Source organism: Rhineura floridana, chromosome 12 (assembly GCF_030035675.1).
Source record: "Rhineura floridana isolate rRhiFlo1 chromosome 12, rRhiFlo1.hap2, whole genome shotgun sequence".
Taxonomy (NCBI): Eukaryota; Metazoa; Chordata; class Lepidosauria; order Squamata; family Rhineuridae; genus Rhineura; species Rhineura floridana.
The window spans coordinates 21,213,878-21,235,383 of record NC_084491.1 but is presented as its reverse complement, the minus strand read 5'-3'; the positions used below and the strand labels follow the sequence as shown (position 1 = coordinate 21,235,383).

At 44.3% G+C, this 21,506-nt stretch overlaps 1 protein-coding gene across 1 annotated transcript in view; it reads left to right on the top strand.

Moving 5' to 3' along the window:
• The window catches only part of ZNF703 (zinc finger protein 703), a 39,252-nt gene extending 33,033 nt beyond the window's left edge, over positions 1–6,219 (top strand). The window contains exons 4-5 of the transcript XR_009758716.1: positions 1,895–1,961; positions 5,969–6,219. The gene's annotated coding sequence lies outside the window, so the exon portion shown is untranslated. The remainder of the gene's footprint in view (positions 1–1,894; positions 1,962–5,968) is intronic.
• Positions 6,220–21,506: the final 15,287 nt, after the last annotated feature.

Sequence of the window (21,506 nt, the reverse complement as noted above, 5' to 3'; positions counted from 1 at the left end):
AGATGCCACCATAGGAACATAGCAAGCAGCCTTATACTGAGCCAGACCATTGGTCTATCTAGCTCAGTAATGTCTACACTGACGGGCAGTGGCTCTTCAGTGTTTCAGACTGGGGTCTCTCCCAGCCTTCCCTGGAGATGCTAAGGATTCAACAGGGACCTTCTACATCTTCACCACACTTACTTCCTCCTCAAAACCCACTTTCCCCAGGAATCCTTGGTCACAACATAAGAAGAGCCCAGCTGGATCAGGCCAAAAGCCCATCTACTCCATCATCCTGATCTCACGGTGGCCAACCAGCTGTCTTTAGAAAGCCAGGAGGACATGAATGCAACTTTCACTCAGGTTCCCCAGCAAATAGTATTCAAAGGAATACCACTTCCACTGCCAGAGGTAATATCCTAGCATTGTGGAGAGTAACCATCAATAGCCTTATCATCATCGTGGTTTATTTGTATGCTGCCTTTCCATATTAATCTATGCTCAAGGCAGCTCATAACATGAAAAAAAAAGCTGCAGAATTCACTGTTGCAAAACAAAATTCATACAGTAAAACAATAAGTTAAAGAAAACACCTTGCTGAAAAATATACAATAGATTGAAACAATATCCTTATAATCCATACGAAGGTCCAACAATAAAATACAAAAACATAATCCCAAGAACAGCAAAAATAATTGACCAGTCGAATTAAATTGAGGCCTAAACAACAGCTCCCACTCAAGACAGTCTCTGGCATCTTCAAGCAGCAGCAGCAGCTTTTATAGGTGCAGTCAGTCAGTCAGGGCCCCACCCTCCCAGGCCAGGTGGAAAGAGGGCAGCAAGCAGGGAGAGGATGTTGCAGCACTCACAGTCAAGGTGGTCTCTGGCACAGTGAAGATGGTCTCTCTTATCCAGGGCTGGTGCCAGGCATGCCCGGGCCCTTGGGCACCAGCCTGCCCTGGCACCCGCACGCGTGCCACACCCACCTACCTTCCGCGATCCATGGCAGCATCAGTTCCTGATGGCCAAGATGGGAGCCAAGGTTTCCCTAAGGGGCTGATGCCTCTGCCGCCATCTTGCTTGGTGGCATGAGTGCATGCTATGCGTGCGCATCCCTGCCATCAACCGAGATGGCAGAAGGGGAATCTGCCCTTAGGAAAACCCGCCATCTTAGTTGATGGCAGGCTTGTGCCTACAGCACAACCAGCATTTACATCAAGGGAGAGGTAGGTGGGGCATGCAGGTGGGTGTCACGGGCCTGCGTGGTAGTAGGGGGGGTGTCTGGGAACTCCCTCTTGCGATCAGTGGCAGGGTCGGGAGCCAACACTGCCGTGGATCATGGAAGGGAGCACTACCCACCCACCCTAAGGAGGGGCCCTTCAGGGGTTCCTTGGGACCCAGGGTCCCTTGGCCAGGGCCTGACCTGGCTGCCTCTGGTGCTGGCCCTGCTCTTATCAATTATGAACTTGTCTAATCCCCCTTTTAATGCTCTCCAAATTGATGATCATCACTACATGTTATGGGAGTGAATGCCATAGTTGAACTATGTGCTGTGTGAAGTGTCCCCTTGTGTCTGTTCTCATTCTCTACTGCTGTGGACACCAACCTGGTACCCAGAGGCATAATGGCACCCTTGAGAACTTCCCTTGGTCCCCATGAAGCGTCTGAGCCCCCCATCCCAGTTCACTGCCTCCTTTGTCATGAGGTAGCTCAGGTGACTAAGTAGAAATATCCCATGTGGTTTCAGAAAGTGTGGATTTGATAGATTTGGCTTTAAATGTGAACTGAATCTAATTTGTCCCCCCACCCCTACTTCCCTGTGCTAATTTTTGGACTCTAAGCTCCTTGGAGCCGTATATTATCTCTTGTACTTTATAACATTGATGGCGTTGTTGTTGCTGTTATTATTAAGATCCCAGGAGTCGAGAGGAGAGGCCAGTATCACCGATACACCAAGTGGCAATAGCCAGATTGGCAAAGTAAGTGCTTTTTCCTGACCTTGCAGGGTTTACTCCTAACACCTGGCCCCTTGCGTAAGCCCCACTGAGGGCAAATGGACTTATCCCCAAGTAAGTATGCAGGCTTAAACAGAAATCCTTGCTCAAACATATCACACAAGTCCAAGTGGACTCATCTGCTACAGTCAGCCTTAGGATATGACCACATTGGGAATACTGTGTTGCTGGTACCATCGTTCAAGAAGGGTGTTGACAAGCTGGAAAGGATCAGGGCAAAGCTGCAAGGATGACAGCGGACTGGAGGCCAATCCTATGATGAAAGGTTAAAGGAAATGGATATATGTAGGCTGGGGCAGGAGAAGATTATGAGAAGGTATGCTGACAATCTTCTAGTTTTTCAAAGGTCACAGAGAACAAGAAGATGGGGAGCTACTGATCACCCTCCAGTCTTCATTTCTGCTCCAATTCATGGCTCATGTGCTCCAGTGATGCATCTGATTTGTTGTACATAAGCATGTGAAGATAAATCATCCTGCCAATGGTCCCATGAGAAACAGCCTATGTACCAGTTTCACACACCAACTGCAATGTCCTGTTGTTGTCGTTGTTGTTGTCACCGTTGCTGTCTTTAAAAGCACCTAAAATGTTCTAAGTGCTGTGGAGGTATTGAAAAACAAGACAGTCCCCACTTGCTAGTTTACAATACAAAAAGGAATACTGGGAGAAGCAGCTCCTCTGTCTCTGGCCAATTGTATGGAACAAAGATGGCTGCTCCCAGAGGTACATGAGGGCAGCCATCTTTTCCTCCGTACAATGGCCCAGGAAGGGGTGGCACATCAACGGACAGCCTCATCCAGGGACTTTTTACTCAAAAAATTTCAACAAGTGAAGCAAATCCTGCACTTTCTAGCTGTTTCAAAGAAAGAACCAGGGCAGCCCTCAGCCCACCGTATAAGTGGTCCTGCATTGAGCAGGGGGTTGGACCCAATGGTCTGATAAGCCCCTTCCAACTCTCCTACTCTGTGATTCTATGACCTTCATGTACAGTTTGGCCCTTAAGTTGTTTTACCTGGACAACTTAAACGTAGGTTGTTTTACCTGGACAGATCCCAAACAATTGCAATCTGTTGAAAGTGTACCTTCCTTTAGAATTTTTTTTTTTTAATCTGTGTGGACTTTGGACAGAACAGACGTGCCTGTTTACTTGCATGCAAGGGACACATACTGGATCATTTCCTCCTTCCCTAACCCTATTCCACCCACCTATCCCTAGTGGAGAAAGAGCATGTCGGGACGCCTCATACACGCTTTTTGCAAAAGCTGCCCGGATCCTTTGTGCCACTGCAAACAGAAAGCCACATGAAGGAAGCAAGTGCCTGTCCCTGGGCTCTTCTCTTGCTTTTCCCCAGATGGCTGAACTCTTTGGAGTGACTGGCCCTGTCAGAATTGTCAGCATGTGATTAATGACCAACAACCTTGAAATTGCCCTCAGATGCCACTTTGGGTATTGTTTGGCCTGATGTGTAATGAGTTTGGACATACTATTGCAAAACCCTTTCCTGAGACAGCTGTTTAGTCTCATGGCTTCATGTGTTGATGGATGGTAGGGGTGTGTGGCAAGGAGGGTGGGAGGGAGAGGGCCAGCAAAATACAAGAACAGGGGTCCCTGTCTGGAGGAACATACAATCTAAAAACTGATAACAACGGAGATAATAGAGGGAGATGGAGGCAAGGGCAGATGTGGGGTAGTAAATATGCATATAGTTCAGTGCAGTCCAATTGTCTTTTTGTTTATGGCCAGGACCGATAGCTCAGCATCTGTTTTGCATGCAAAAGACCTTGGTTCAATCCTCAGCAACTCCAGATAAAACAACTTAAGGGCCAAACTGTACATGAAGGTCATAGATTCACAGAGTTGGAAGGGGCCTGTCAGGCCATTGAGTCCAACCCCCTGCTCAATGCAGGAATCCAACTTAAAGCATACCCAACAGGTCACATCCACACCATACATTTAAAGCACATTTATATCACTTTAACAGTCATGGCTCCCCCCCCCATAATCCTGGGAACAGTCGTTTACCCCTCACAGAGCAACAGTTCCCAGCACACTTAACAAACTGCAGTTCCTAGGATTCTTTAGGGGAATCCACATGCTTTAAATATATTTTAATTGTATGGTGGGGATGTGAACATGAAACATCCATGAAAAGGTACTTTTGGGGTGAAGGGCTGTAGATCAGTGGTAGAGCATCTGCCTTGCATGCAGAAGGTCCCAAGTTCAGTCCCTGGCATCTCCAGGTAGGGCTGGGAGAGACTTCTGCCTGAAACCCTGGAGAGACACTGCCAGTCAGTGTAGACAACACTCACTTAGATGGACCAATTAACTGATTCAGTATAAGGCAGCTTCCTATGTTTGCCACAAGGAGAACAGCAGATTTGAGGGAGTGGAGGGTATTCTAATTAGGAAAGTGGCCTGGAGAACCAGATGTTCACATGCAGTGCCATGGTCCCAAACATATTGTTATAGGTATCCTATCAGATATCTTTGAATAGGGCTATCATTATGGATTACCCTGGGGCAATACTCAGACTTGACAAAGGAGTACTGCTAGCCCATGGTGTTCCGGTGACATATCTCTGTGGGAGCAAAGAAAGACGGATATGGTCAGAAAATATGACTCATCTCAATTCATTCCCCACATTAGACAGTTTTTTGGGGGGCAGTGTGCTATACGTGTGTAAAAAGAACTATATTTTTGAGGCAGAGGAAGAGAACTCTGAATTTGGACAATGTAAGCTTCTTAGTGTTCTGCCTGTCTCCCTGGAAATCTGGTGGGAGAGTGGCTATATTCCGGAGTGTTTTACATTGTCTTTACCTATGCTCAACCTGTATATTTGTAAATAAATCAAGTTTAACAAAATGCCAATAATCCTCCAGTGACCCCCTTCCAAAGGAAACAAAAGCCTGGAACTTGTCACTGCCTGGAGAAGAGGAGATAAGCATAACAATACAATACAAAGGCATGACTGACAATGCACAGAACATAAAAATGCCACAACTCCTGCCTAAAGAACGGAGAGGCTACAATACGGACAGGTGAAGCTCCCTTGTATTGAGTAAGAAGATTGGTCCATGTATCCTGGCCTTCCCCAACCTGGTGCTCTTCAGATGTTTTGGATTACATTTCCCATCAGCCCTAGCATGCATGGCCAAGTCAGGGATGATTCAGCAGTATCTGGAGGATTCATGGATGGGGAAGGGTAACAAAGGGCAATTCTGTCTAATCTTAAGGAGAGCAGCTGCCCAGGATTTCAGCCAGACCAGCTTTTTCTATTGCCTGCTACTTTTAACTGGGGGTTGATCCTGGGATTTCCTTAGTGAAGAGGACGTGCAGGGCTGGCCCAGTGATGAGGCAGAGTGAGGCAACTGTCTCAGGCAATGGGGTACAACAGCAACACATTGGTGCTCCCTACTCTTTCCATTATTAGCTTGGCTGGGTGACTGTTCAGCTGGCCAATCGGCCAGCCACCTGGCAAGGCAAGGCTCTTTGCTCCCCCTCCACGTCCTCCTCTCTGTCTTGACTCACTCCCAGGCATTTTAGCATGTGTTGTAAATTGTTATAAAAATTTTAAATTGTGTTTTAAATTGTTTTTAAAAGATGTGTTTTTAAATTTGTATATTTGTTTTAATGTTTTTAGTTACTGTAAACTGCCCAGACAGCTTCGGCTATGGGGCGGTATATAAGTACAATAAATAAATTAAATAAATAAATAAGGTGGTCCTTCAGAGCAAAGTCTTCTGGGTGAGGTAGCCAAGAGAGTGCCTAAAAGTAGAGAAGCATTTACTGTCATGCCGGTTCCAGTGCATTCCACCTCTTGTTTCTGAAAATGGGGGTATATGATACTAGTCAAACTCCACCCCTTTTTACTCTAAAACCTTGGTCAAATCCAATTGAGTGCATTTTTAAAAAATTCAGCTTCAGGCAGATTACGCAACTGATTGGTAAATCAATCAATTTCTCTTTCAGGTGTGGTCAATGGAAACACTTTGCTGCAGGCTCAGGCAACAATGGGGACTGGCCCAGCGCTTTGCTGTGGGCGGTCCTGAAAGGTCTGGAGTCAGCAGTGGGGAAGAGAGGTGTAGCCAGCAGAGGACAGAGTCACTTCAAAATACAGCCAGAAAAACCATTCTGGCTGCTTGTCAAGCGACTAGTGTGCCCATAGCCTGAGCTGCCACCAAAGCTACAAGTAACTCCCCACCAATTCTACAGCTATGTGCACATTAAAGGCTTAAAACACAGTACGGCTGTTTTTTCTTGTTGTATTTCAATTTGACTTTGCAAATCCCAGGGGCTTCAGCAGCCTGCTCTCTGTACTCGGTTTCCCCACTTCTCCACCCACCCAAACTCGGATTGGTGAAGCTTTCATCCTTCCAACTCCACCCCCCTGGAAATCGTCTTCTTGTTTCTCCTGGTGTTGTTGGCACTTTAAATGAATAATCAAAGTGAGTGAGATGAGACAGATTCCTCCCCCCCTTTCTTGTTTACAGAGACCATGGGCAGAGATGAGCACATCTCTCTTCCCCTCTCCCCATTTTAAAATGAACAATACTTACAATCCTAACCCACTTACCATGGAGTAAGCCCCACTGAATTCAATGTACCTTACTTCTGAGTAGACACAGGTAGAATTGCAGTGGACAGGGAATGGGTGGGTGGGAAATGGGTTGCTCCTCTATGATACACACACACACCGGGCAGAAGGTATGTAGGACCACCCCCAGGAAAATTTTCCACTGTATACACCTGGGATTCTCCACTCAAACAGTTTTAAACTCAGCTGGTTTTGTTTATACCACACCAAAACGCAGTATTTCAGAAGAAACCAGTGGGTTGCTGGTAGTTGTGGGCGACCTTGTGTGTACCCAGAGTCAAAGATCAGGGGTGTTTAAGCAGTAATGTGTCCCTACCCTGCATCTACAATAAACTCCCATAACAGTATTAGAGGTCTCCAAAGCAAGGGGAGAACTTCCAGGCAAGCTTAACTATTGCAAACCCTATTTTTTAAAATTAAGCTCCCCCAAGCCCTGTTCACATGCTACTTACATGAAGGGCATAACTGTGTGGATTGTGGAACAGGACTGTGCTTTTGCCCTGCCTTGACATCGCATCTTCTTCCTTCACACTCACATATTGTATGTAGTCATCTATAAAGAAAGCGAAACTCATAATCTCCTGGTCATGAGCATGGGCTCCAGATGACCACAGCAGAGATTGTGCAGGTGTCTTGATTATGTGGAGTCCCTACACATAAATGGGTGGTCACATGCTGGGTTTTCTTTAGAAAACAATGCACAACATGTGGTTGTTAAAGAAGAAGTTATGATGTCCAGGTAAAGTTAAAAGTGTGGTTTTCCTCCTCAATCTATGACTGGGATGAGGAACCTGTGGTCCTTCTGATGTTGCTAGACTACAACTTCCATCACCCCGACCTTTGGCCAAGCTGGCTGGAGCTGATGAGAGTTGGAGTCCAACAATATCTGGAAGGTCACAGGTTTCCTATACTTGGTCTTCATCCTTGAGTCCCCAGATGCTGTTGGACTACAACTCCCATCAAACCCAGCCCCTTAACTAAGGGCCAAGGATGATGGGAGTTCTAGTCCAACAACATCTTGGGACCCAAGGTTAAAGAACAGTGAACATGATTATGCCCCTCACACATGAATAGGGCTCCAATGTCTACCACGTGCAAGCAAATAGGAGATGTGGGTGTTGCAGGTGAAAAGACCTCTATACGTCACTCTTCTTCAGCCTCTGAAATAGAAGGAATCATGTTTTGGGAAGAGGGCAGAATATGAAAGCAGATAGCATAACTTTGATCCTCTCTCACTTGAGAACCAACTGGGTCTGACTCCAGATTTGAGGGGTCACTTGCAAATTGCCCTCAGGAAGCCCCATTCTTATGTCAGTGGGTCTTGGTGAGTAGCAGCAGCACTCTAAATAACACTGGGTGTCTGGGAGCTGCCCTATAAATTTTCCACAGTGCCCTTGATATAATGCCACTCTAAAGCATTATGGGAAAATAAAATGGCATCCCCCATAGGTTTCAGGTCCTGGCAGGTGCCTGAGGGGGCTGGGGGCTGATTCCAGGCTGGAAACCACCTCAGGATAGAATGGTCACTTGCGCATTGTCAAAAAAAAAAAGCATAAGTATCAACAACAACAATAAAAAGGACATATTTACATAAAATGTGCATGTGCTTATTAAAATGTCTAGAAGCAATGTTAGAATTAATAACTATGGATTATATACAGTGCTATCATAGTCACAGAAGATCTATTGAAGTTAATGAGCACGACTGTCTTGGGACCATTAATTTCAGTAGGTCCGCTCTAAGTAGGACTTAGTTGAATACAACCCTATACTTTAAAAAGAAAAGCAGTAAATCTCATCATAGTGGGGAGGACTGTGATCAGGTGATTTCAGTTCTGGTGATGGGCAACTTCAAGGCTCCAGCTCTCCTTTATTAAGGTTTTATTACATTTAAACCGAACTTAGATAGGACAGTCCTTCAAATAAAGGACTTTCCTCTGTAAATAGAATACATGGCTCAAGAACATGCTAGCTGTCCTCATCACCCCACCATAACTGCCTTTTCTATGGATCCTCTCTAAATAGGAGATGTAACCCCAGTGGCAGTCCACACATTCAGGCAGCCACAGGAAGTACATACATGAGCCCAGCCGCTAGGCCCGTAGGTTGGTTCCTGCCAGGCTTTTTTTGGCCTCCATTCGCATTCCTTTATTTCGGGTCGCATCTGCCAGCAGCATGTTGGACACAGCCATCCAGCCAAGGGCTGTGTTGATTACAGCATAATTTCTCTGTTAAAACAATACCATGAAACGAATGCATCTGGGAATCGGTGATGTGTTTGTACATTGGAGATTTATTGCACTGGTGGCTTCCAGAGGGACATAGCCTTTCATTCCCTTCTTATTAGAACAGATCAGCTTGCAAAGTTGAAAGGTTCTGGAGTCCTGATTTATTTGAAGGGAGAAGCTGGGAAAATGTAGTATTTTCTGTTCCTGCTTTGGACCTTCCAGATTGTCCCTGCTGGGCAGAGCTGTGATACCTCCCCTCTATTTGTTAATTCACAGGATTATAACATCTCTATGCACATTGGTGTAGTTTTTGTTGCTGTTGTGTTTGCTTTTTAAGATGTTAAACCTATGTTGGACACCCCTGAGAGTTTCATCTAAATATATGCAGTATATAAATTGTCTAAATAAATAAATAAAATTTCACATATTAAAATAGGGACAAATGTAAGGCACCTATTTTCATATCAAAGCCTTCCTGCAACCCCCCCCCCCACCCCAATCAAACCCTGATGAATGATCTTCACAAGGAGTGGATAGGATATTTTAGGCTTGCAGAACTTTTTTTTAAACTAGAACTAGGGAGAATGCCAATTCAGCACATTTAAAGGTGAATTTACCTAATCTACACTTCCTGAAACAATATGTGAACTGCAACATAGCGATCCTTCAAAATTTGCAGTTCTCTGAGTTTTGCAATGCAGTTCTCCAAGCAAGCAATGGTACAATAACGCATATACATCATAAATTGGGCATAACAATGGAAACATTAGTGATAATAACATACCAAAATGCACTCTATTGGAGAAAATTGCTTGCAAAAATGTGTACATTCAGCAAAATTGTATATTAGAAGAAATTTGCACTGAAATGCTGAAGAATTCTCATGAGGACTTTTAAAAACTAGAATTTGCTAACTGATGAGGAAATGTGGAGAACTGAACTTAAGACTGGGAAACTGAGAAACTGAGAGAAACTGAAATTGAGAGAGTCACCCAACCCTAGGTGCATCTATGTGCATGCGTGTCATAGTGTGGCCTGCAGCCAACTTTGGCCCCACCTTCTTTTGGCCTCCAATCACCACTGGCATGCAGGTCCCCCAAAGGAATGGCAATGAGGGAATGAGGCCCTTGGGGGTCAAAAAAGTACCCCCTCATATAATGTAGTCACTAGGTGGCACTGGACTTAGTTGTGTCTTGGCGGAGGTAGGACTTTCCTGTTGCTGTTCTGTTCTTGTGAATAGAGAATGACAATAAAGTTCTTGTTTGTCTTCCCAGCTGGTATCTGAGCCTCCCATGGCATTCTGTATCCCTTTACTCTGTCTTCCACTTATTTCAAAGGCCACCCTTTTGGAGAAACTATCTTAAGCTGTTAAAAGCTTTAAGAGGAAACACTGACCATGGTGATTTTGCTGAAAACTGGTACTGCTTTACTCAGTACATAAGAAGAAAGAGCACTCTCACAGCTGCCTCTGGAGGGACCCGTCAAGATTGATAACATAAGAATAGGCAACGCCTATGTCCTGTACTGTGAATGATACTACACATATCTGACAATCTAGACATGACTCTGAGGCTGCATACACATTTAAAGCACATGGCTTCCCCAAAAGAATACTGGGAACTGTAGTATGCCCCTCACAGAACTACAAATCTCAGCACCAGTAATAACATACTGTTCCCAGGATTCTTTGGGGAAGTCAGGTGCATTAAATGTATGGTATATATGCAGCCTTACCTTACTCATCGGGGGGTATTTTTTTTCCTTTTCTATGTTATGTTCTATATTGTTTTTAACTTTACTCCTCTGTAACAAATTCCATATGAATGGCAGAACTGATTACACAGTGCAGATTGAAATTTAATTTTTTTTTTTAAAAAAAAGGGTTTGTTTATTCTTTAAGGTAAGGTTATACTGGGAAAGCACGGTTGGTCTGTAACATTCTATTCTTTTCAACATTAACTTTGCAGCAACATGTGAAACCATAGAATCATAGAGTTGGTAGGGTAGGGACACGCTCATTGCAGGGATCTGCAATGCAGAATGCAACTGCAGCATGCCTCTGCTTAAATACCTCCAGCGAAGGAGAGCCTACCATTTATTTAATTTTATTTATTTAAAATATTTATACCCCTCCCTTTTTCCTAGGAACTCAGGGCGGCTTACATTAAAACAGAAATAATTAATAAACATGATATTCAGTTTAAGCAATTTAAAATACAATTAAAATTAAATAAACATAGGTTAAAACTAACTACATTGGTTAAAAGCCCGTCTAAATAGAACAGTCTTCACCTGTGCACGAAAATTCGATAATGAGGAAGCCAACCGGACCTCAATAGGGAGAGAATTCCACAGTCTAGGGGCGACCACAGAAAAAGCCCTATTCTGTGTCTCTGCAAGATGAACTTGCAGGAAGGAAGGGGTAATGAGTAGAATCTCGCTGGAGGATCTTAGAGTCCGAGCAGGTTCATAGAGGGAGAGGCGCTCTGACAGATAGCCTGGACCTAAGACCATCTCCTGAGGAAGTCTGTTGAAGCCGAAAGAATAAAGAAACATAAGGTTTATTACTACAAAGAGGTAAAGTTATACATGCTGAAGCAGCCAGGTGATTTCCACTCAGACATCCATCGCTAACATACTGAGAACAAAGACAGGAAGAGAAGGGAGGAAGGGGAGCAGCAAAGACTGCAAAAATATTTTAGAGGAAGAATCAGCAGAGGGAAGAATAGATTGCCTTTCTGTCTATCCCCCCTATTGGTTCAGTTGCTTGTAACGTGCATTGGTGCTTTACTCCCAACAGTTCCATGGTTGAACAGCTCTTGCCATTAGGAAGTTTCTCCTAATATTTAACCAAAATCTGTGTCCTTACAGTTTCCCTGAACCAACAAGGTGTGAACTGGCAACAGCAGGGAAGAGCAAGCACTGTAATAATGAGGAATAGTGAGATCAAAGAATTTTAGAGTTGGGACCCTGGAGGCTATATACTTCAGGGATTCCCAAACTATGGTCTGCAGGCCATCAGTGGTCCATGAACTTCATTCAGGTGGTCCACAGTATGTCTTTGGATTTGTCACTGAAGGCAGGAGATGCACATCTGTTGCATTAAATATTCACATTGATTTTTAATTGTATTTTCATTTATTCTTTTATTTCTTTTATTGTATTTTATTGTATGACAATTTGCATTGCACAGAATAAGTAAAGACTAAAAATAAAATTAAAAATCATACAGTATCTTGCACAGCACATTACAACAGGCAGGGAAATCATTAAGGGTTTCGCCAAAGCCCTCATCAATTTTCAAGCAGTCTATAGGAGGAAATGCTTGGGAACCTGTCAATCTAGCCAATCCCCTGCTCAGTGCAGGATCTGGAATGCAGGAAACAACTACTGCATCTGTGAGAGACAGCGGCTCAGCCGCTGCTTAAACACCACCAGTGAAAGAAAGTGCACCACCTTCTGAGGCAGCCTGATCCACTGCAGCGTGTTCCTCCTTGCTTGCAGGATTCTGTGAAGGATTCAGTCAAACATGTGGAGTTCAGGGGTGGAGCTGGCAGGAACAGAGGGACATTAGGGGTGAGGCTAGTGTGTACGGCCCCACTCCTCTTTCCATGCATTCCCAATTAAATATCTTGAATCCTGTCCTGCTCACCCTAATATATATTTGTTTATCCTTTACAAACCGTACAACCTGGACACTAGGACCTTTGCTTGACATTTTAAAGGAATCTCTGCTTAGCATGCCTTATCGGCTGCAATGTTGTATTTTGGCTGCATACACACCATACACTTAAAGCAGTCACACACACACACAAATTCTGGGAACTGTAGTTTGTTAAGGGTGCTGGGAATTGTAGCTCTGTGAAGGATAATCTACAGTTCCCATTATTATTATTAGTAGTAGTAGTAGTAGCAGTAGTAGTAGTACAGGGGAATGTGCTTGAAATGTATGGTGTGTACACAGCCTTTGTTGCAGTCATAAGTCCTGGTTTGGTCTGCCTCACTTTATTTGTTTGCCCTGAACCACATTGTAACTTTCAGTGGCCTGATTAAGAGCAGAGCCCTCTCCCCCTTTAAAACAAAAAACCTAGGCCTTGATAAATCTGTACCACTAGCTTTCCTCAAGCCCAGAAAATTACACAAGGGCTTTACATGCCAAAGCAGAGAGAACACAGCTGCTTGGATTACAGTCAGGAATCATGCTGGAAAACTCTTTTTATGCATTTCCAAACTAATCAGCCCCTGTTTTCTCTCAGCTCCCCACTCAACAGTCTGACAAGGAGAATTATACAGCTCTGGATCCAGAACAAGAGTAGAGCTGATGTTGGCTTTATGCAACAAAGTGCAGGTGACGGCCATCTTGACTGGAGCCCAGACCCAGGTGAAATTCATTTCCTGCCATGGGCATGTTGTTTCTCTCTGTGTAATGGGTTAAAATAATGTTAGCAAGACAGATGCTGTTGGGAAAACCCTGTAAACTGGGGGCAAACATCTATGGTCTTGAGTTGACCTCACATTGGACAACAGTTCTGAAACTGTTGATTACTCAGGACAGTAAACATGGGGGTTACCTACTTTGATTCTCACAACAATCCTGTAGGGTATATTAAATCGAGACGAGGTGACAGAGACTGCCTACACATCATACATTTTAAAGCATGTGACTCCCCCCTAAGAATCCTGGGAACTGTCATTTCTTAAGGGTGCTGGGAATTATAGCTCTGTGAGTGGTAAAGTACAGTTCCCAGGATTCTTGGGGGGAATGAGTTTTAAATGTGCCTTGGATATATGGTGTGTACATAGCCTAGTTCCAGTGGAGACCGGTGATGCCTATATTAGTGGGGCAGTGAATAGGCTCTGAGTTTTAGTCTAAATTTTCAAGGTGCTGAGCACCTTGGACAGCTCCTTGAAAGTTCAGACTAAAACCTGGAGTAGATTCACTACTCCACTGACATTAGAGACACCAGTCTCCACGGCCTAGTTCAATCAGCTTTATAGATAACTGGGGATATTAATCAAAGTCTCCCTGGTAAGGATGGACAAAACTCAATTTTGGTTTCTAATCTTTTCAGCCTTACATTCAGTTTGCCACATTTCTGCATCAGTTAGGGTTTTGGTTTTTTTAAGTCCTCACAAAAATTTGCCAGCATATTACTGCACATTGCTTCTTCTATACACATTTTTGCATGCAATTTTGCTTGATATAATGTACATTTATATGTTATTTTCACCAATCTGTTCATTTTCTCCTAATGTATGCAATTCCTTACACTTTTTGGGGGGTTGGAGTTGAAGAACACAAACTTCAAATGATAGCTCTGCTTCAGTTTGTGCAGTGGAGACTGTACTTTCAGCACCTTGACCCTTCCTTGAAAGTTCAGACTAAAAGCTGGAGCCGGCTCACTGACCAACTGACATTGGAGCCATCAGTTTCCATTAAGTTTACACATTGTTTCAGGAAGTGCACATTAGGTAGATTTGCTTTAAAATGTGAACTCAATTTCTCACCCATCCCTGCTCCTTTGTCAAAGTCCAATGCCCCTGCATGGCACCGGCTGACCAAAGCTTGGTTGATTCCTGCTATTAAATGTTCCTATGGTGTCCACCTTCACTTGTTACAATGCACATCCACCCTAATTACTTACCTATCATACTCCCCGACAGTTGCAGGGAACTCTGCTTGGAATTTGTTTTTAACATTACAGGCCCAAGTCGTTTTGGTGGCTAGGAGTTTCTTCAGTAAATTTTGTCTGACGAGACAACTGCAGCCATTCTTCGATCAGAATACTTCATCTGCATTCAGACATGGGGTTTATTATGTTGTTCTTCCCGATTATAATGCTAGAGTTTCTGTGGTTTTCCCCACCTATCCCATCAATATACCACCACATCTGGCTCAATTTCACTCATACCAATGAGCATGTGGTGTGACACAACAGCAGATATCATCAGACATGTCACCCCCTCCACCCTTTATGTGCATGCGTGCTTCTTTATGCCAGAATACTGCCCCCAAATGTTGTTATGTGAGTGGTGGTGGCATGGTCCCAAGGAAACCACAGGAAAAATAAAATTCGGAACTCTTCCAATTTTTCTGGTTAGTGGGGTAGCAAATGGGTTTTTTTTCTAGAAGCAATTAACATGGAAATGAGCACTGAACTTCCACATGATTCCACTAGCTTTTCAGAAGTGGCTTTTATGTCATGTGAAATTACACATAAAATGGGGAATTTAAAATGTGAAATTTAACAGGTAGGGAAATGCGGGGGAAATGGGATAATGTGCTGTCTGATTGCAGCCTTGGCCACTGAAACTCAGGCATTGCACTTTGTGTTTCATCCAGTACAGTGAAGACTGGTGACTCTGATATCAATGAGGCGGTGAATCGGCTCCAGGTTTTAGTCTGAACTTTCAAGGAGCTGTCCAAGGTGCTGAATCTTATTCCCAAAGGGCTTAGCACCTTGGACAGCTCCTTGTAAATTCACACTAAAACCCAGAGTGCAGTCACTGCCCCACTGACATTGGAGCCACTGGTCTCCACTGGTCCAGAAGTTGCAACTAGTGTACAGCAGACTGGCTGCTGATGGACGCTTCCCACTGAAAACAGCATATAACATCTCAGCTTAAAGATCTTCACTGACTGCCAATATGCTACCGAGCCAAATTCAAGATCTTTTATTTATTTATTTATTTATTATTTGATTTATATCCCACCCTTCCTCCCAGCAGGAGCCCAGGGCAGCAAAGCTTAAAGCCCTGAACAGCTTGGGACCGGCTTACCCGAAGGATTGCCTCATCCCATATATACCTGCCTGATCTTTACATTCAGAGAGTCACTGTTAAGGGTGCCTCTAGAAGTTTGCCTCGCTTCTTCAAAAAAATAGGATGTTTAATGTGTTTATTCCTAGGTTGGAGAATGATTTGCTTATTAACATTAAGCAAGCACCATCAGTATTTTGTTTCAAACCCCTGCTGAAGACCGTTCTGTTTACGCATCACCTTTTCTGATGTGTTGCTCAGTCCATTGGCTGTTGCATATCACTGCCTAGATACTTTGGTCACTGTGCGGTATACAAGGCTATTGTTGTCATGATGATCGTGAGGGTGGTGGTGATGATGATGATTTTGATTTCTTACCCACATTCATCATGAGGTCTCAGGGCAGGTTTCAACAATTTAAAGATACAATATTAAAAACAGTTAAAACAGATTACAACCAAGAAAATAATGTGGGTCCTAAAATATATTGGTTGTATTCAACACTAGTTGTATTCAGAGTACACCCTTTTAAATTTATAGACATGGCTAACTTAGGTACAGTGGTGGCTGGTGGCAAGGTACACCTTGTACAGCTACTTGAACATCTGGACTAAATCCCAGAGCAGATTCTACTCCCCCACTGACAAAGAGCACCAGCCATCACTGTTTAGGTCTATTAATTTCAGTGGGTCTACTTTGAGTAGAAATTAGTTGGACACAATCCTATATTAAGAGCAAGGGTAAAGAGGTGCATAATAGATTAGACAGACAAACAGACAGACAGACAGACAGACAGATAGATAGATGACAGACAGACAGACAGACAGACAGACAGACAGATAGATAGATAGATAGATAGATAGATAGATAGATAGATAGATAGATAGATAGATAGATAGATAGATAGATAGATAGATAGATAGATAGATAGATAGATAGACAGATAGACAGATAGACAGATATTTCAAGGGTGCCTTTCTAGGTAATGCCCACCCAAGGCAGTTTACAACAATAAAAATACAAAGAGAGAGAGAGAGAAATCAACGACACAGACAGCTGAAACCTTCAAAGCTTCCCAAAGTAAAACCAATAAAAAATACCCCACCAGACAATTAGAACTTTTCCCCACATAATAGCAGCCCACAATCCAGACAATCATATATCATCCAAAATAAGCTAGCCGGAAGAGAAACATCTCTAAAACCTTCCAATACATTTGCAGTGTGGTAGCCCACTGTAAATCAATTGGCACGGAATTCCAAAACCATGGGTCCTCAACAGGAAAAGCCCTCTCCCACATGGCCGCTAATTTCACTGGACACACCAGGAGGGCCTCCACTGTAGATCTGAGTGTGCAGGCAGGCTAATACAGGTATAGATGGCCCATCAAATAGCTTGGGCCCATACTGTTCTAAGTTTTGAAAGGTTTAAATTGGGCTTGGAAATGCATCAGTGCAGCTGATACAGCAAAGTTATTACCAAAAATTATAGTTTCACCTTGATCAAGTCTCTAGCTACCGCATTCAGAGCCAGCTAAAGTTTCCAAACTGTCTTTAAAAGCAACCTCACATAGAGCACATTACAGTAATCAAGCCTGGAAATGACCAGAGGATGCATCAATGTGGCTAGGTCAGATCTCTCCAGATAGGGCTGCAGTTGGCGTACCAGCTGAAACTGATAAAACGCACTCCTGGCTACCATTGCCACCTAGGTTCTCCAATCAGCGCTGACTCCAGTAATGCATACATGATCTCTAGGTGGAATGCCATCCTATCCAGAACCATCAGTAGGACTCCTTCTGGAGCCAGTAATCTCCCAGCCCATAGCACCTCTGTCTTGGTGATATTTAACCTCAATTTCTTTGCCCTCATCCATCCCAAGACTGGCTCCAGGCACTGGATGAGGACTTCAACAGCTTCCCTGAAATCAAAAGATGGAAAAAAGAAGTAGAGTTGAGTGTCATTAGTGTACTGATGGCATTCAACTGTACCTTTCTTTTCTATCATCTGATCCCACAGAGGCTATCAATTGTTAACCCTGGATAATTTTCAGTGAAACTCATGCTTAAAGTATTTTAAAGTACACCTGCACAGTGCTGTTCACAACATAAGATGGGGTACCCAAACTGTGGTCCATGGACTACTGGGGGTTTATGAGCTTCATTCAGGTGGTGTGCAGCATGTATGTAAAAATGCAATTTTAAAAAAACATATAGCCATCTAGCGCATTACAATTGCTAAAATAGGCAGAAAAATCATTGTGGTCCATCAAGACTCTCTGCAATTTTCAAGTGGTCTGTGGGGAAAGAGAACTGCTGCTGAATACATAGTATTGCAACATGTGGCAATATCTTGGTTAATGTTATCCAGAGCTAGGGTGTCCAATGTGATGCCTGTGGATACCACAATACTCTCAGACATCCCTTAGGCACCCACAAAGGCCCCCTGCTCTTCCCACATTTTATATTTATGTTAGAAATGGAGGACCTTGGCTTGGGAGGGGGGTGTTCATTTGGGAGGAAACTGCATGTTTGGGTGAGATATAGCACAATCTGGGTGTATTTAACATGTAGAAGCATGCTGTACTAAAAAGAAGTGCATGATGAGGGGTTACTTAACTGAGATCTGGTGCAATTATTAGAGCAGCCTTCACCAACCCAGCGCCCTTCCAATGTCTTGAACTACAACTCCCACCATGGGAGTTGTAGTTCAAAATTTTGGGAGGACACCATGATGGCGAAGGGTGCATAAGAGAATCAGAGGCCTACATTCAAATCTGCTGAGTTATAATTTCACTGGGTCCTGTTAGGTTTGCTTGTTACATATCCTTCTCTAAAATGGTCGTGACAGTTCGCTGTCACTGGGTTCCTTGGATAAAACTCAAGAAATTAAGCATTTCCAAACACTCTGCCAACATGTGTTGTGCTATATGTGTTTTGCTATTGTTTTAATATGCTTGGATAATGACGAGATGCTTTCAACAGCTTTAGACTGCATGCCTTTGCCCTGGGGAAACACATTGGGTTGAGGTAGTTTAGTAGACCCATGGAGGTGAATGGGCATGGCTCATATAGGTTCATTCATTTTAATGAGTCTGCTCTGAGTAGGAGTTTTGCCACAAGAGGCAGTGATGGCAACCAACTTGGATGGGTTTATAAGATTAGACACATTCATGGAGGATAAGGCTATCAATGGCTGTGCTCAGCTTTCATAGGTGAGGCAGTATGCTTCCAAATAGCAGTTTCTGGAATCCGCAGGGGGGGGGACGGTGCTCTCTGCGCTCAGGTCCTGCTTGCGGGTTTCTCAGGGGCAACCGGATGGCCACTGTGAGAACAGGAAGCTGGACTTGATGGGCCATTGCTCTGATCCAGCAGGCTCTTCTGATGTTACATACAAACCATTGTTTTTCTTTCAGACACCTTGTGTGGCCTATACAAGTCAGCTTCCTTCACAGCAGGGGTGGGGAAACTTTTTCAGTCTAAGGGCCACATTTCCTGCTGGGAAACCTTCCAGAGTCCAAATGCCAGTGGTGGGCAGGGCCAGACGCGAATGTGGACAGATCAATGCACGTGTTGCTTACCTTTCTGCTATTGGCTGCATTCCAGCTGCAACAAAAACCAGAAGTGTCTATATCCCCCCTCCCACACACACACACCACTCTCTCCATCAAAAGGCACCATCACAGTTCAAGGGCACATTTCAGCCAGGCAAAAGTGCTTGAGGATTGCATGGGGCAGGGCCCACGGAGGATGTGGCCTTGAAAGGGGGTGTGGCCTAGTGAGTTCCGAGGGCCAGATAGAGAGGACTGGAGGGCTACGTTCGGCCCCTGGGCCTGAGATTCCCCACCCCTGCTTGACAGTACCACTTAAAACATATCGAGATAGCTGATTTCAGGCTTTGGGCATGCCCCACACTCCAGCTGTCTGTGTGGTGGTCTCCTGCCACTGCCAGTGCCAGATTTTAGGGGGGCTTTGGGCTAGGCTGTCATTGGATCTCCTTCTCTGGTGCACCCGCCTCCCCACCACCACTATTGGTGCTGCCCAATTGCTTGTCTCTCCCTTTGGGTTTGGGCCCAATCTGTGCCACTATCCAGTAGTGATGGGCAAGAATTCCACTGAATTCAGATTTAGCACCAGATTTTTCAGTGGTCTGCATATTCTCCATCTTTGTGGAGCAATCCTGTTTGCTCCACACTTCAGCGGCTTTCCCACATCACTGGATCCCCCCCCTCAAATATATTATTTTATTGATTTTATTCACAGCACAGCAGTGCAGCTCCCTCCCTCCCTCCCTCTCTGCCACCCCACCTCCTCTCGAACAATCCACACTCCAAGCAGGGAGGAAGCAAGCCAAGCCTATAACAGCCTATAATAGCAGAGGAGGAGGAGGAGGTGGCGAAGCTGCTTCCCTTTCAAAATATCAATAATTCCTTTCAAAATATTGCTAGTTTCTTTCAAAATTTCAATACTTTCTTTCAAAATATTAATATTAATATTTTAGGGGAGGGGAAAATCAGACTGGTAAAAGCAATGGATTGCAGACACAGAATGAATTCAAATTGATATTGCCTGTTAGGTTCACAGAATGCTTTGAAAAGCAGCACCAGCCAACGGATCCCATCCCTACTACTCAGAGAAAAAGAATAGAGAAAGAGAGGGGACAAGATGGGTGAAGGTCACTGTTCCTTCTCTTTGTGCCTCCCACTGCTCACTCAGGGAGGTCAGATGAACAGGCAAAGAGCAGCAGCCACAGGGACAAGAGGTTCCACGGTTTGGCAGTAGGCCCCTGATTGGGTCATGAGCCTTAGCAGATGCCTGGTAATGCCAACTTCCGCCACCATCCTAGGCTCTTGCTGCCACAGCACTGATGGTGCAAGACCTGGGTGAGGTGTGCACCTTCTGGAGGAAGAGAAAGCATCTGTACCCAATGAGGCTGGAAACTGAACTGCCTTCCGGACCTACCCTTTAAGCGGTTCGGCTGCCCATTTCCGTTTCAGTGCTCTTCCACATTTTCTTCCTTATGCTGGAGTTTGCCCATCCCAGTTTCCTCTACATATTTCTCCAGCATAGCTTTTGTTGCTGCAAGCCTTCTCCCCCTCAGCACAGATGGGTTCTGTTTGCCATTAGCCTCCCCTCGCCCACCCCCGGGAGCCAATCTGAGCTCTAATTCTCATGCGTGGCTTTTTTGGAGGCAAGTTGACTTTCTTTCCCCGGATGAATTGTGGTTTCTTTGTGCCATTAATCATTTTCCTTTTACAAATGGGATCTGGAGCTGGAAACATTGCTCCTTTTTATTTACTGACAAGATGACCTGGCATCCTGGCAGCTGTCCACTGAGCTGGCGTCTGGAAGATTAAGTGAAGGAAAAGCCTCTGGGCAAATTCCCCACAGCAGACTCCCAAGTCTTCTGCCTTCCCCCAACCCTTCCCTCTCTAAACACACTGGGCTCATCTGGGAGGGCTTCTGCCAGGACCACAAATGCTCAGCAAATCCCACAGCATTGTTGAAGCTGGAGCCAAGAGCTGGGAGCATTCCACCAATCTGCACCAATGTGCACAGTCCCAGCAGCAGGAGCAGAAGGATCTCTTGGATAGGAAGCATGATCAATGCAGAGCTATGGATCCTTCAGACTGCATTTCTTTTTTTGGGGGGGTGTATGCTGCAACATGTCATTGACACAAAAATAGTGCATTAGTGGTGGATTTAAACTGGACAGTCCAGACATTATTCCACCTGAGAATGAATCTGTCCAAATTTTGACAAACGTTTGTCAAGAAATATGGAAAACTAAACAATGGCCCACAGACTGGAAGCGTTCAATATATATCCCAATTCCAAAGAAAGGGGATCCCAGGGAATGCAGCAATTATCGAACTATTGCCTTAATATCCCATGCAAGTAAAGTAATGCTTAAGATTCTACAACAAA